Source organism: Esox lucius, chromosome 11 (assembly GCF_011004845.1).
Source record: "Esox lucius isolate fEsoLuc1 chromosome 11, fEsoLuc1.pri, whole genome shotgun sequence".
Lineage (NCBI taxonomy): Eukaryota > Metazoa > Chordata > Actinopteri > Esociformes > Esocidae > Esox > Esox lucius.
This window is the reverse complement of record NC_047579.1, coordinates 54,760,947-54,775,603: the sequence shown is the minus strand read 5'-3', so window position 1 is coordinate 54,775,603 and position 14,657 is coordinate 54,760,947. Positions and strand designations below refer to the sequence as shown.

The 14,657-nt window shown below is 46.1% G+C and overlaps 1 protein-coding gene across 1 annotated transcript in view; it reads left to right on the top strand.

Annotated features, from left to right (window-relative positions):
- Positions 1 to 728: 728 nt before the first annotated feature.
- Positions 729 to 14,657, top strand: part of myo15aa (myosin XVAa) — a 144,575-nt gene continuing 130,646 nt past the window's right edge. Inside the window, exon 1 of the mRNA XM_034295162.1 lies at positions 729 to 786. The gene's annotated coding sequence lies outside the window, so the exon portion shown is untranslated. The remainder of the gene's footprint in view (positions 787 to 14,657) is intronic.

Here is a 14,657-nt window from a genome sequence, read left to right as displayed (position 1 = left end):
AATAATGAAGGAATAGCCCACAACTGTCCATGAAACAGCTTTTGAGTCAACTGTCCAATTAATTTTTGGTCCCTTGAAAAAGAGGGGGCTACATATTAAAGAGCTGTAATTCCTAAACCATTCCTCCAATTTGGATGTGAATACTCTCACATCAAAGCTGAGAGACTGCACTATATTCTTTATTTAACGGCAACTTGAATTAATTTTGGTAAACAGCCAAAAGAACAAAACTTTTGTCAGTGTCCAATTATTTCCGGACCTAACTGTATGAAACAAAAAAACAATGCATGTTATGTGAGAGAGTAGCCTTCTCAACCTTTTACACAGCCACACCTTTTACCTTATCCAGTCGTGCTATTCACCTGTCAGTCTTGCCCATCTGCTGTTGGCGCCTTTACCAACGGTTGCCTCTCGTGCTGCAGTCAGCCTCTGAAAGTGGAGCGGTTAGCGGCTGCTCTATTCAGCGGCCACGAGACACAGGCATAATAGAAACATTAAAAATGCAAACACATTCATTCTGGCTACAGCGCGGTGAAGTGGGGATAGGCAGAGAGAGAGGGAGAGCGAGTGAGAGAGGGAGAAAAAAAGAAAGAGATGCAAATGACGGTGCTTATTTCAACATGTGTGAGGGTTCAAAGTTTTAAAATGCCTCATAGACTTTGTTAGCCAGCGATGTCGATCGGGAGTGATGGAGGAACGGAGAGATTCTGTTTTGGGATAACCTGAACTGAAACGGAGAGAATATGCTGTCACTGTGACTTGGAGGAGAGAAAGAGAGGAACAAAGGTAAGGGTGAGTTGGAGTGAAGGGGAAGCGCCAAGCGTATTGTTTGTAGTTAGCATGACACTTGATACCAGGCCATATGGTGTGTACTGTACAGTTAGGCAATGGCTTGCAAACCTATTTGCCTACCATAAGCTGTATTAAACAACTTGGTAATATATTTTCACGTGTTATTCAGTTGACTGCCATGTTTCCATTCAGCGCCTGTTGAATCTGCAGATGCTCAGTCAGTTTTAGTTATAAACAGATAAAGTATTTATTTTGCAGCCCTAGGGGGTTTACACTGTTCTGATAAACATTTCCTGTTAAAGAAAGGAAATAAATCATCTAGAATGCCTTACCAGTCAGGGAACACTGTACTTGGCGAGTTAGGTCAAAATTAACAACTCTTCACCCACATTCTCAGGAGGTCATTTGATATTGTAATCCCAGATTTTGTGTTCATTGAACTTGTGAAAAGTTGGAGGTAGATGTTTCTTTTCAACCATTGAAGATAGGGAGGGGTAAGGAAAAGCCAGAGGACCGGGTACAGTGTTTCAAGACCAAGGTCAGGTAAGGTAGGCTACGGTTATAGTGCATGATTTCATAAATTATTGTTTGGGACCTGGGTATGTTAGATACCCCATGTGTCAGAGGAGGAATCTAATCCCATGCGTCAGAGCAGGGACCTAATCCCATGTGACAGAGCAGGGACCTAATCCCATGTGTCAGAGCAGGGACCTAATCCCATGTGACAGAGCAGGGACCTAATCCCATGCGTCAGAGCAGGGACCTAATCCCATGTGTCAGAGCAGGGACCTAATCCCATGTGACAGAGCAGGGACCTAATCCCATGTGTCAGAGCAGGGACCTAATCCCATGCGTCAGAGCAGGGACCTAATCCCATGTGACAGAGCAGGGACCTAATCCCATGCGTCAGAGCAGGGACCTAATCCCATGTGACAGAGCAGGGACCTAATCCCATGCGTCAGAGCAGGGACCTAATCCCATGCGTCAGAGCAGGGACCTAATCCCATGTGACAGAGCAGGGACCTAATCCCATGTGTCAGAGCAGGGACCTAATCCCATGTGACAGAGCAGGGACCTAATCCCATGTGTCAGAGTAGGGATCTAATCCCATGTGTCAGAGCAGGGACCCTAATCCCATGCGTCAGAGTAGGGTTCCAATCCCATGTGTCAGAGTAGGGATCTAATCCCATGTATCCGAGTAGGGATGTAATCCCATGTGTCAGAGTAGGGATCTAATCCCATGCGTCAGAGTAGGGTTCCAATCCCATGTGTCAGAGTAGGGATATATTCCCATCCGTCAGAGTAGGGTTCCAATCCCATGTGTCAGAGTAGGGATCTAATCCCATGCTTCAGAGTAGGGTTCCAATCCCATGTGTCAGAGTAGGGATATATTCCCATGCATCACAGCAGTAATCTAATTTTCTGATTTAATGGGCAAGGCCACTTGATGTTATAGGGGCGCCTAGTTTGCCACGGGGCCTAGGTCAGCATTCAGGGCACAAAGGCCATCAAGCAAAATAACCATCACATAATTTTTATGGAATAGTGATCTAACACAGCTTGTTGTGGCCACATCACTTAATAACTAGTGTTTAAGTGTGTAAGAATTTAATTGGCCACCATTTGGGAGAATTGCAATTGTTGTATGTGTGTGTGGTGTGGTGTGTGTGTGTATGTATGGCCAAGAAACTCATGATATTATATTTTAACAATACTTAGATAACGGTGGAGTATGTATAGGTATTCTCACAGTCTATAAATCTGTATGTACAGTAAACTTAAGAAGAATTGGCACCCTTCATGATATTGTGAAAATGTGTATGCAACAAATAAACACAAACAATATGTATCATATGTTGGGCTCAGTCATCAGGGGCTGTTGGTGTTCTGTACATTGCCCATCATATGTTGGGCTCAGTCATCAGGGGCTGTTGGTGTTCTGTACATTGCCCATCATATGTTGGGCTCAGTCATCAGGGGCTGTTGGTGTTCTGTACATTGCCCATCATATGTTGGGCTCAGTCATCAGGGGCTGTTGGTGTTCTGTACATTGCCCAGCATATGTTGGGCTCAGTCATCAGGGGCTGTTGGTGTTCTGTACATTGCCCATCATATGTTGGGCTCAGTCATCAGGGGCTGTTGGTGTTCTGTACATTGCCCATCATATGTTGGGCTCTGTCATCAGGGGCTGTTGGTGTTCTGTACATTGCCCATCATATGTTGGGCTCAGTCATCAGGGGCTGTTGGTGTTCTGTACATTGCCCATCATATGTTGGGCTCTGTCATCAGGGGCTGTTGGTGTTCTGTACATTGCCCAGCATATGTTGGGCTCAGTCATCAGGGGCTGTTGGTGTTCTGTACATTGCCCATCATATGTTGGGCTCAGTCATCAGGGGCTGTTGGTGTTCTGTACATTGCCCATCATATGTTGGGCTCTGTCATCAGGGGCTGTTGGTGTTCTGTACATTGCCCATCATATGTTGGGCTCAGTCATCAGGGGCTGTTGGTGTTCTGTACATTGCCCATCATATGTTGGGCTCAGTCATCAGGGGCTGTTGGTGTTCTGTACATTGCCCATCATATGTTGGGCTCTGTCATCAGGGGCTGTTGGTGTTCTGTACATTGCCCATCATATGTTGGGCTCAGTCATCAGGGGCTGTTGGTGTTCTGTACATTGCCCATCATATGTTGGGCTCTGTCATCAGGGGCTGTTGGTGTTCTGTACATTGCCCATCATATGTTGGGCTCTGTCATCAGGGGCTGTTGGTGTTCTGTACATTGCCCATCATATGTTGGCTGCAGAGGCAGGAGGCCCATGAGAAAATAATTTGGATCAGTCATGGAGTTAAAATGCCAATTTTTTACTCCCAATTTAAAAAGAAGAGAACATGTTTTAATGGAAAACACTTGCATTTTGTGGCAGATACAGTAAACTATGGCAAGAGTAATATTGCAGCATTATCAAAACAATGCAATACATTGTCACAATATTTAACTGTTTCAAGGTTTTCCCAAACCATTCAGAGGAGGGCGATCTGTGGCTGCATCGCATGATAACTGTGTCGACACAATGCTGTTAGCCAGAGCAACTTATAACAGTGAGTTCATTTCATACTGACCACTGTTAGTGTCAATACAGTTGTTCTACCAACTGAGATAAACTGGACTGGATTCCTTGTCAGTGATTGCTCATTTCACAAAGCATGATGAGAATTGCTTTGTTCATGCGTCTGTCTGCCTGGTTGAGTTCAGTAGTTTTGGTTTTGTAGCACAGACAGTTATTTGTTAAACAGTACAGTGGCTTTCAGATCCCACTAGTTATGTACATGTTAATTAATTCTCCTGTGTGTTGTGTTGATTTTAGGACAATACTGCCCCCTGCTGAACAAACTTGTTCAACGCAGAATGAGACATCCAACAGCACACAGTGATTCCTCGGTTAGCCATAAAATGTAAAGATTGAGAGGGAGTGGTTCTGATGACTTGGGGCCCATATTGACACCATTTATGTGGGACCCTTTTCAGCACAACGCTGCCACACCTACAAGCAAAGATTTCTTAAAGTTTTTTTAAGCTCTTATTAAACACACTTTACCAGTGGAGAGCTACTGCCCTCTGGTGGTGGTGATAATTTAACATATCTGCTAGAGTCTTTGGGCAGGGTGATTTTCTATATTCTGAACAAGCCCATGTATGCTTGATATGTAGCCCAGATAATATTTTGAAACTTAAGTTATGTATTACATTGTCTTACACTTAAGAGTTGTAGTACTGTTCATAAGGACTCAGCCCCTGGGATGGGCCTACTGGCAGAGTAGTGGTGTGGTAGGAGTCCTCAAGGCAGAAGAGTTGTTTGTCACTCTTGCCTTGCCATTCACTTTCACACACCTGGGCCAGGCTACACCCCTCAAATCAACCCTGGACCTCCAAGCCAGTTCCACTCAGTTTTTTCATTGCAACCCTCTAATCAGGGACTTATTTAGACTACCAGGTGGGACACCAGGTGAGTGTAATTAATGATGTTCTGCAGGAGTGACTCAGAAGGTGGTGTGTAGATATGTACTGAATGAGTTGAGTACATATCTACACACACCTAGTGCATCTTTGAGTGCTCGATATCGGCAGGTACCCAAATATAAGTACTCGTACTCGGTCTGAAAAAATTTGGTATCGGTGCATCCTTAGCATGTAGGAGTGACTCAGGGTGTGTGTGTGTAGATATGTTCTGCAGGACTGACTCAGGGTGTGTGTGTGTAGATATGTTCTGCAGGACTGACTCAGGGTGTGTGTGTGTAGATATGTTCTGCAGGACTGACTCAGGGTGTGTGTGTGTAGATATGTTCTGCAGGACTGACTCAGGGTGTGTGTGTGTAGATATGTTCTGCAGGAGTGACTCAGGGTGTGTGTGTGTGTAGATATGTACTGCAGGAGTGACTCAGGGTGTGTGTGTGTAGATATGTTCTGCAGGACTGACTCAGGGTGTGTGTGTGTGTGTAGATATGTACTGCAGGAGTGACTCAGGGTGTGTGTGTGTGTGTAGATATGTACTGCAGGAGTGACTCAGGGTGTGTGTGTGTGTGTAGATATGTACTGCAGGACTGACAGAGTGGGTGTGTGTGTGTAGATATGTACTGCAGGACTGACAGAGTGGGTGTGTGTGTAGATATGTACTGAGGGGGTGTGTGTGTCTAGATACAGTTGTGCTCATAAGTTTGCATACCCTGGCAGAAATAGTGAAATCTTGGCACTGATTTTGAAAATACACCCTGTCTTCAGGTATAAAGCGGCCTATGTCCTACCACCCCCCAGTCCAGTAATATTTGATACATTGCATTCAGAATGATGAACGAGATAGCAACAAAAAGCAAGCTGTAGATGAAAACAAAATGTCCACTGACCATTACAAATATAATTTAAAAACAATGTCCATTCTCCTGTTCTTTATGAAATGGGCAATGGCAAGTTCATATACACTCACCTAAAGGATTATTAGGAACACCATACTAATACTGTGTTTGACCCCCTTTCGCCTTCAGAACTGCCTTAATTCTACGGGGCATTGATTCAACAAGGTGCTGAAAGCATTCTTTAGAAATGTTGGCCCATATTGATAGGATAGCATCTTGCAGTTGATGGAGATTTGTGGGATGCACATCCAGGGCACGAAGCTCCCGTTCCACCACATCCCAAAGATGCTCTATTGGGTTGAGATCTGGTGACTGTGGGGGCCATTTCAGTACAGTGAACTCATTGTCATGTTCAAGAAACCAATTTGAAAAGATTCGAGGTTTGTGACATGGTGCATTATCCTGCTGGAAGTAGCCATCAGAGGATGGGTACATGGTGGTCATAAAGGGATGGATATGGTCAGAAACAATGCTCAGGTAGGCCGTGGCATTTAAACGATGCCCAATTGGCACTAAGGGGCCTTAAGTGTGCCAAGAAAACATCCCTCACACCATTACACCACCACTACCAGCCTGCACAGTGGTAACAAGGCATGATGGATCCATGTTCTCATTCTGTTTACGCCAAATTCGGACTCTACCATCTGAATGTCTCAACAGAAATCCAGACTCATCAGACCAGGCAACATTCTTCCAGTCTTCAACTGTCCAATTTTGGTGAGCTCGTGCAAATTGTAGCCTCTTTTTCCTATTTGTAGTGGAGATGAGTGGTACCCGGTGGGGTCTTCTGCTGTTGTAGCCCATCCGCCTCAAGGTTGTGCGTGTTGTGGCTTCACAAATGCTTTGCTGCATACCTCGGTTGTAACGAATGGTTATTTCAGTCAAAGTTGCTCTTCTATCAGCTTGAATCAGTTGGCCCATTCTCCTCTGACCTCTAGCATCAACAAGGCATTTTCGCCCACAGGACTGCCGCATACTGGATGTTTTCCCTTTTCACACCATTCTTTGTAATCCCTCGAAATGGTTGTGTGTGAAAATCCCAGTAACTGAGCAGATTGTGAAATACTCAGACTGGCCCGCCTTGCACCAACAACCATGCCACGCTCAAAATTGCTTAAATCACCTTTCTTTCCCATTCTGACATTCAGTTTGGAGTTCAGGAGATTGTCTTGACCAGGACCACACCCATAAATGCATTGAAGCAACTGCCATGTGATTGGTTGATTAGATAATTGCATTAATGAGAAATTGAACAGGTATTCCTAATATTCCTTTAGGTGAGTGTAGGTTCTCCTTTGATTTATAATCCGGAAGAATTCTGAGATCAAAGCCAGCACAGACAGTCGGGCTACTGCCATTGTCATATACTGTACACTCACAGCAAAAAGCTAGCACGATAGCTAGGCTCAAGCATGAGAAAACAAGATAAGGCTCACTATTGGCTCTGAATTTGTGATGTATCCTGAGGCCCTCCAGAGGGCCTAGAAGGATCATACAATTGTCCCACCTATTCCATGACAATTTGTGATTAGTTGATTCTACTGTCATCTGAAAATGCTGCTCTAATTGAAGTCAATGTCAATGTCGGTGGCTGGTGCCTTCTATTCAAAGCCTGAGGGCCTAGCCAGTGAGTGTTGAACAGAACTATATAATGTCTACCAAGAGACAACATTTTTGTCTCATAGATATTAATTATCCCTTTCCCAACACAATCTGAAGACATTCCATAGGAAGATCATTACAATTAAGACGAAAAATTTATGAAAACAAAATTCCAAGTTATAAAGGATTAAAATATCTACAGATTTGTATCTAGCCTTAAGCCTCGTTCACACCAGTCACGGCATAAAATTACCGTACGGTAATTTAACGCAAACATCGCAATCAATCAATCTACGCAAAAAACGCAATCAATCTTCCGCATCTTCATAACCAGTATCGCAAAGACGGAGGAGAACCTCATTTTGCTAGTGTCTAGCCACCCTTGTTTGTATGATACTACCTCGGACGTTTACCGAGACCTAAATGTTAAAAATGCTGCGTGGAAAAGTGTAGCCATGCAAGCATGAGCAGAAGCTTTCTCAGTTTATGTTTCATTGTAGTAGATGAAATGAAAACGTCATCCAGGCTGTATATATATATATATATATATATTTTCCCTCAAATATGATTTAACCAATCAGGTCTAGGATATGTCTCGCTCAAATATTTAGCGTTTCAAACTTTGATCTGGTAGGCTATTACAAATAATTAATTTGTAATAGCTGTCAAATCTATTTTTGCGATCCCATAAACCCGTAATTGAAAGCTACATATTAGCTCTTCTTCGGTGGTACATCAACTTCCGTTTCTGATACTGTACAGAAAAGCACCGCACAAGTTGGAAAATTTCAACTCATGCGACACACCTGCCGTACCGCAACCAAATCTGGCCGAGTACGGTAGATTAGACGCAGCGGTGCGGATTGCTTTCTATTGAAATGAATGGACTTCCGCCGGAACGCATAAAGATTGCCGTGTCTGGTGTGAACGAAGCTTTAGGCCCTCTCTGAGAGATTTTAATCCATGATGGCGTAGTGTGTTACTAATGTTTTTTTTTTAGACTGTGGTCCCAGCTCTCTTCAGGTCATTGACCAGGTTCTGCCGTGTAGTTCTGGGCTGATCCCTCACCTTCCTCATGATCATTGATGCCCCATGAGGTGAGATCTTGCATGGAGCCCCAGACCGAGGGAGATTGACCGTCATCTTGAACTTCTTCCATTTTCTAATAATTGCGCCAACAGTTGTTGCCTTCTCACCAAGGTGCTTGCCTATTGTCCTGTAGCCCATCCCAGCCTTGTGCAGGTCTACAACTTTATTTGTGATGTCCTTACACAGCTCTTTGGTCTTGGCCATTGTGGACCTGCAACATACTTCTCCCCACTGTATATTGATAGTTACTGTATCAATGTCGCGGGGGCAGCAGTCTAAGCAGGGATGCCCAGACTTCCCTCTCCCCAGACACTTCCTCTAGCTCTTCCGGGGGGACACCGAGGCGTTCCCAGGCCAGCCGGGAGACATAGTCCCTCCAGCGTGTCCTAGGTCTTCCCCGGGGTCTCTTCCCGGTGGGACGGGACCGGAACACCTTCCCAGGAAGGCGTTCCGGAGGCATCCGAAAAAGATGCCCAAGCCACCTCAGCTGACCCCTCTCGATGTGGAGGAGCAGCGGCTCTACTCTGAGCTCCTCCCGGGTGACCGAGCTTCTCACCCTATCTCTAAGGGATCGCCCGGCCACCCTGCGGAGAAAGCTCATTTCGGCCGCCTGTATCCGGGATCTTGTCCTTTCGGTCATGACCCAAAGCTCATGACCATAGGTGAGAGTAGGAACGTAGATTGACTGGTAAATCGAGAGCTTCGCCTTGCGGCTCAGCTCTTTCTTCACCACGACAGACCGATACATCGACTGCATTACTGCAGAAGCTGCACCGATCCGTCTGTCAATCTCCCGTTCCATCCTTCCCTCACTCGTGAACAAGACCCCTAGATACTTAAACTCCTCCACTTGAGGCAGGCACTCTCCACCAACCTGAAGTGGGCAAGCCACCCTTTTCCGACTGAGGACCATGGCCTCAGATTTGGAGGTACTGATTTTCATCCCCACCGCTTCACACTCGGCTGCAAACCGTCCCAGTGCATGCTGAAGGTCCTGGTTAGAAGGGGCCAACACGACAACATCATCTGCAAAGAGCAGAGACGAAATTGTGTGGTCCCCAAACCTGACACCCTCCGGCCCCTGGCTGCGCCTAGAAATTCTGTCCATAAAAATTACGAACAGAACCGGTGACAAAGGGCAGCCCTGCCGGAGTCCAACATGCACTGGGAACAAGTCTGACTTACTGCCGGCAATGCGGACCAAGCTCCTGCTTCGGTTGTACAGGGACCTGACAGCCCTTAGCAAAGGACCCAGGACCCCATATTCCCCAAGCACCCTCCACAAGATGCCGCGAGGGACACAGTCGAATGCTTTCTCCAAATCCACAAAACACATGTGGATTGGTTGGGCAAACTCCCATGAACCCTCCAACACCCCGTAGAGGGTATAGAGCTGGTCCAGTGTTCCACGGCCCGGACGAAAACCACACTGTTCCTCCTGAATCCGAGGTTCTACTATCGGCCGTATTCTCCTCTCCAGAACCCTGGCATAGACTTTCCCGGGGAGGCTGAGAAGTGTGATCCCCCTATAGTTGGAACACACCCTCCGGTCCCCCTTCTTATAAAGAGGGACCACCACCCCGGTCTGCCATCCCAGAGGCACTGTCCCCGACCGCCACGCGATGTTGCACAGGCGTGTCAACCAAGACAGCCCCACAACATCCAGAGACTTGAGGTACTCAGGGCGGATCTCATCCACCCCCGGTGCCTTGCCACCGAGGAGTTTCTTGACCACCTCAGTGACTTCAGCCCAGGTGATGGACGAGTCCACCTCTGAGCCCTCATCCTCTGCTTCCTCAATGGAAGACGTGTCAGCGGGATTGAGGAGATCCTCGAAGTACTCCTTCCACCGCCCGACGACATCCTCAGTTGAGGTCAACAGCTGCCCACCTCTACTGTAAACAGCGTTGGTAGGGCACTGTTTCCCTCTCCTGAGGCGCCGGATGGTTTGCCAGAATCTCTTCGAGGCCAGCCGATAGTCCTTCTCCATGGCCTCACCGAACTCCTCCCAGGCCCGAGTTTTTGCCTCCACAACCACCCGGGCTGCAGCCCGCTTGGCCTGTCGGTACCCGTCAGCTGCCTCAGGAGTCCCACAAGCCAACCAGGCCTGATAGGACTCCTTCTTCAGCTTGACGGCATCCCTTACTTCCGGTGTCCACCACCGGGTTCGGGGATTGCCGCCTCGACAGGCACCGGAGACCTTACGGCCACAGCTCCGAGCGGCCGCTTCGACAATGGCGGTGGAGAACATGGTCCACTCGGACTCAATATCTCCAACCTCCCTCGGGATCCAGTCGAAACTCTGCCGGAGGTGGGAGTTAAAGATCTCTCTGACAGGAGACTCGGCCAGACGTTCCCAGCAGACCCTCACAGTACGCTTGGGCCTGCCGAGTCTGTCCAGCTTCCTCCCCCGCCATCGGATCCAACTCACCACCAGGTGGTGATCAGTTGACAGCTCCGCCCCTCTCTTCACCCGAGTGTCCAAGACATACGGCCGCAGGTCAGATGAGACGACAACAAAGTCGATCATCGACCTGCGGCCTAGGGTGTCCTGGTGCCACGTGCACTGATGGACACCCTTATGCTTGAACATGGTGTTCGTTATGGACAAACTGTGACTAGCACAGAAGTCCAATAATTGAACACCACTCGGGTTCAGATCCGGGGGGCCGTTCCTCCCAATCACGCCCCTCCAGGTGTCACTGTCGTTGCCCACGTGGGCGTTGAAGTCCCCCAGTAGAACAATAGAGTCCCCAGTCGGAGCACTTTCCAGCACCCCTCCCAGAGACTCCAAGAAGGTCGGGTACTCTGCACTGCCGTTCGGCCCGTAGGCACAAACAACAGTGAGAGACCTATCCCCGACCCGTAGGCGCAGGGAAACGACCCTCTCGTTCACCGGGGTAAACTCCAACACATGGCGGCAGAGCTGGGGAGCTATGAGCAAACCCACACCAGCCCGCCGCCTCTCACCATGGGCAACTCCAGAGTGGTGAAGAGTCCATCCTCTCTCAAGGAGTGTGGTTCCAGAGCCCAAGCCGTGTGTAGAGGTGATCCCGATTACCTCTAATCGGAACCTCTCAACCTCACGCACCAACTCAGGCTCCTTCCCCGCCAGCGAGGTGACATTCCACGTCCCTAGAGCCAGTTTCCGTGTCCAGAGATCGGGTTGTCTAGGCCCCTGCCTTCGACTGCCGCCCGATCCTCTTCGCACCGGCCCCTTATGGTCCCTCCTGTGGGTGGTGAGCCCACGGGAGGGCGGCCCCACGTCGCCCGTTCGGGCTGAGCCCGGCCGGGCCCCATGGGGGAAGGCCCGGCCACCAGGCGCTCGCATACGAGCCCCAACCCCGGGCCTGGCTCCAGGGTGGGGCCCCGGCTGCGCCATACCGGGCGACGTCACGGTACTCAAAATGTTTTTCTTCATTAAGGGGGTTTTGAACCGCTCTTAGTCTGACCCGTCGCCTAAGACCTGTTTGCCTTGGGAGACCCTACCAGGGGCATATAGCCCCAGACAACATAGCTCCTAGGGTCACTCGGGTACTCAAACCCCTCCACCACGTTAAGGTGGCAGTTCTTGGAGGCCCCGGATAAAGCGGGAGAAGAAGATGGATGGATGGATGTATCAATGTCATTCACGAATGGCTAGTATGGTATCTATCAATATAACCTAATATGCTTAACCCTCTTTTATATCTATGGACCATTTGTTGTCAGTATTGTTATAGAATGGACCATAAAAGGCAATTAAACACATTATAACAGATTGTGTTTTGTTACTGTGTGTACCTGTGTTAGCGTGTGTTATGGTTTGTAGATGTTTTTCACTGGATAAGTGATGTAGCAGGATGAGTGTAGTTGTGTTTCAGTGGTTGAGTGATGTATTTGGCTGTAGTGTTGGCCAGGTGATCTCCTTTATTAACGGTGCGTGGTTGAGTGGCTTCGCTGAAAGCCTGTTGACAGTGATTGACAGTGATTGGCTGATTGGCAGCATAGACTTTCTCTCTCTGTGACCCGCTGGTTAGAGAACGTCTCCCATTCTCCTCTGGCTCAGATCCATATTCACTGGTTCAAACCTTCTATGTCCATATTATCTGTATCAGAGCTTGTCTGTCCATATTCCCTGTATCAGAGCTTTGTTTCTATATATTTAATACTGTATATTTAACCAGTAAGGCACAAGACCCAATTCTCAATAAGGCGGAAAACAGTACTTAGGTAGCATGGCAGGCCCCCTCAGTTGGCCAATCATTTCCATGTTTTTAAGGGGTGTAATGATACTGGCACATGCATCACATACATCACACTTTTCAGGGATAAGTTTGGGCTTGACAGTTGGCTTAGACAGTTTGGGCTCGACAGTTTGTGCTCGACAGTTTGGCCTCGACAGTTTGGCCTCGACAGTTTGGTCTCGACAGTTGGCCTAGACAGTTTGGCCTAGACAGTTTGGGCTTGACAGTTTGGGCTTGTCAGTTGGCCTCGATAGTTTGGCCTCGACAGTTTGGCCTCGACAGTTTGGTCTCGACAGTTGGCCTAGACAGTTTGGCCTAGACAGTTTGGGCTTGACAGTTTGGGCTTGTCAGTTGGCCTCGATAGATTGGCCTCGACAGTTTGGCCTCAACAGTTTGGTCTCGACAGTTTGGCCTCAACAGTTTGGGCTTGACAGTTTGGGCTTGACAGTTTGGGCTTGACAGTTTGGGCTGGACAGTGCAACTTCCACAAACAGTGGCCAAACATCCCAGAATTTATTAAACTATATTTTCCAAGAATTACTATACACACACCATCCGCTCAAATAAACAGAAAAACAAAACATATTCAATTTTTTTGTAAATATCTATGATTATACTACTACCTAGTTAACACAGTGATACACAAATTATGTATTTAACTTGTCAGCTCAGTGATATATTTATTTTATGTTTGTCAGGTTAACCCAGCAGTATGTGTTCATACATAGCAGGTTAAACCAAGGGTATATTTATTATACACTATTTAGCAGGTTAAGCCAGGGGATAAATCCATCATATATTTAAATATATTTAGCAGGTTAAGCCAGGGGATAAATCCATCATATATTTTATTATATTTCGCAGGTTAAGCCAGTGGTATTTTTATTGTATACTATTTAGTATATTAACCTATGGGATAAATCAATCATGTATTTAAATATATTTAGTAGGTTAAGCCAGTGGTATATTTATTATATATTGTGTATAGATTTCCTAGGTTAAACCGGTGGTATATTTATTATTTATCGATTATATACTTAGCAGGTTAGACCAAGGGTATATTTATTATATACTATTTAGAAAGTTAAGCCAGGGGATAAATCCATCATGTATTTAAATATATTTAGCAGGTTAAGCCAGTGGTATATTTATTATATATTGAGCATAAATTTCCTAGGTGAAACCGGTGGTATATTTATTATATATCGATTATATATTTGGCAGGTTAAACCAGTAGTATATTTAGCAGGTTGTGATAAATGTTTTATCCAGCAACTTGGGCTGGATGCAGTACCTCCATTAAATATGTATATTTGCCACAGTCATGACCTTCTGGTATATCAACTAGTCATCAATGAATGAACATGATTTATTAATGTAATGCCCTCTGACAACACTGCACCAACACACTACATTGAGTAAAATATATAGTAAAATATATAAATATATATATAAATATATAAACAAGTGCTGTCAAATGATTAAAATTAATCGCAATTAATCGCACAATCTTTTGTAGTTAATTGCGATTAATCGACATTTTTTAATGTGTTCACATTTTGCCCTTATTACACCCTTTCTGTTTAAAAAGCAGTGCATTATGGTAAAGACACACTTTGTTTTATTGCAAACTATGGACAGTGTTTGACTTGGAATTAAATAAATGCAAATTGACAATGCCCATCATTTTGTTTTATATATATACAATGTCCTTAACCATAATAACTGGCTGCATCTTAATGTAGCCCATGTAAATCTAAACAGAATCTTGCCATCTCATATTGTTTTCCTGATTAACGCACCAAGGACAATATATGCTATGTTAGGCTACTGTATAAAACACATATCAGCCCCTCTTATCTGGACAGCTACATGGTGCAGGCATTTAACCCACTGGTCAAGGTATTGTCCTTTTATGTTTTGACTGAAATATAGTTACAATGGGGTTCAGGTGAATGCTAGTAAACATTTGATTTCCTGAAAGATGTTAGCCACAACCAAATACTTTATGAAGTATCTCTATGACATTTTTCCCAAATTC